The sequence below is a fragment of the Cryptomeria japonica genome, chromosome 4 (genome assembly GCF_030272615.1).
Source record: "Cryptomeria japonica chromosome 4, Sugi_1.0, whole genome shotgun sequence".
NCBI classification, from domain to species: domain Eukaryota; kingdom Viridiplantae; phylum Streptophyta; class Pinopsida; order Cupressales; family Cupressaceae; genus Cryptomeria; species Cryptomeria japonica.
The window spans coordinates 585,367,434-585,370,191 of NC_081408.1; positions in this window are offsets into that span (position 1 = coordinate 585,367,434).

Here is a 2,758-nt window from a genome sequence, read left to right on the forward strand (position 1 = left end):
GATATTACTGGCCCAATATGGAAAAAGACTCATATCAGTTTGTCAAGAAATGTAAGCAATGTCAAATTCATGGAGACCTTATTCATGCGCCAGCACAAGAACTTCAACCAATTGTGACTCCTTGGCCCTTTTGTCAGTGGGGACTTGATCTCATAGGCAAGATTCACCCTCCTTCTTCCAATGGCCACAAATTCATCATCACTACCACAAAGTATTTCACAAAATGGATTGAAGCCGTGCCTCTTACACAAGTCACTAGAAAACAAATTGCTATATTCATTCTCAACTACATCATTTGTCGGTATGGTATTCCTATTTCCATCATCACCAATAACGGATGTCCCTTCAAAAACCAAGATGTTCGTGAACTTTGTGATCATTTCCATATTACTCATCATTTCTCCATGCCCTATTACCCCCAAGGTAATGGTCAAGCTGAGGTGTCTAATAAAACCATTTTAAAAATAATAAAAAAGACACTCGACAATGCTGGCTGCAACTGGCATATCCAACTTAATCCGCACTTTGGGCTTATTGCACAAGTGTTCGCACACCTACAGGAGCCACACCTTATTCAGTTGTATATGGTGCTAAATCTATCTTGCCTATTGAGGTTGAGTTGCCATCTTTACAAGTCTCTTTGTAAAACATTATCAGTGATGAAGACTATAGGGTCTCTCCCTTGCAAGAACTAGAACTATTGGATGAACGAAGACAAACTGCTTTTAATCATCTCAAGGATTATCAACAATGGATGAGTCACATTTACAATCACAAGGTGAAGCCTCACACATTTGAGGTAGGCGACTTATTTCTAAAAGAAAATCCTAAGAATCAACAAGACAGAGAGAAGAAGGGCAAGTTTGAACCAAATTGGTTTGGTCCTTACATCATTACAATAGCCTATGGATCTGGTGTATATTAGCTTTCAACTCCAGATGGCGAACCTTTGGAGGATCCTATCAATAGCATGCACCTTCGTAGGTTTTACACATAATTCTTCAGAGTATCCTAATTAAAAATTAAAAAAAAAAAAAAATTCAAAAATACAAAAAAATCAAAAACTTCAAAAATACAAAAAAAATCAAAAAATTCAAAAATACAAAAAAAATCAAAAAATTCAAAAATACCAGAAAACCACAAATTTAAAAAAGACAAAAAAATATCATAAACATAAAAAATCGTTACTTGGTGAAAACCTGGCAAAAAGGCGCTTGTGACACAAAAAAAAATTGAAAAAAAAAAAAGCATTTCGTCCAACGGTGAAAACCACTTCGGTGGCGCCCTGGGCAAGTACCATGGTGAAAATTGGGTCACCGACACCATGTGTAGAGACATTGCTCCTCCCTCCTTCAGGATTCCATTTCATCCTTTCACTTTGCACACACTCACAACCTATCTATCCATAATAAACATACCCATTCCCATCATGGGTTGTTATTGATCTACCTAAGATTGGTTAGCCATTCATAATAAACCTCCCTTTTCACCCCTTTCCATTCATAATAAATCAGATCCTATCTATGGCTAAGGCAATTCCTAAGGCCAGTGATGGGTGTGAAACTAAGAGCATCACATGTTCTGAGGAGTACAATTTCTTCCAATCTTCTTCAGTCTATCCGCGCACAATCCATAATAAAGCAACACTTGCATCGCCAATCCACAATAAAGTTTTGTCTTCTCCTCAATAAAGTATCAGTTGCATGGATTCAGTCAGTTTCAAATGAGACACAACAACAAAAATGGGCTTCAACAAATCAAATCTTTCAACAGACTCAGACAACATTATGGTTCAGTGCTATCTATCCTTTTGTGAAAGTAAACATTGTGACTACAATCAAATAGACTTATACAAGTGAGAAGAGACACTAAAATTGAGGACTACAGTGGCTGTTGGTGTCGAGTCTTGGTTTTCTTTTTGATTTTATCTTTTTGGTGGCATGTCTTTTAGCTTTTCCAGGATGTCTCTGACTAGAGATTTTATCTCCAGGATGTCTTTGATTAGAAAGGCGAGGATGGGGTATCTTCACCTATTTTTCTTTGCTGTCTATGGATTGTCTCTTAGTAATGCTATGACTTGTCCAAGGATATGAGGACACTATGAGTCTAGTATGAACTGGGGCATTCCTTGTTTGCAACTGTCTAATCTCCATGCAAACAGGTACAATGACTTTCTAGGTTGAACATATATCTAGATTGTCATAACCTATTTGCCATAATAAAGCTCAATGATGATAATAGCACAAGAAGCTCTTTCACTTTCATATCTTCTATCTTCCATCCCCCTTTCTTGATTAACTTCCATCGTCCTTCTTGGGTCTGTGTAGCCCGCTATCACATGACTGAGTATAATGACACACCAAAAATATTTGCATTTCATGTAGTTTGCATTTCATACATACATATAGATATCACAATTGCACCATATCCTCCAGACAACACATGTTAGCACATTTTACATCCTCATCATATTCATCTGCATTTCATACATTCCAATTTGCATCATGCATAACATATAAAAAACATAAAAGAACAAAAATATTGTATTTCCTCATGTACATATATACATCCATATCATAAGCATCACATAGAAACATACATAACATAGGTACACGTGCATATAGCTGCCGCAAGGATGAATCATCTCATATATGTATCAAAATCATAAGTGTCATGATACAATAATGTCAAAATACATATGGCTACAATCACCCTAAGGTGTCTACATCATCATACAAAATGGTACAAAACTGACACA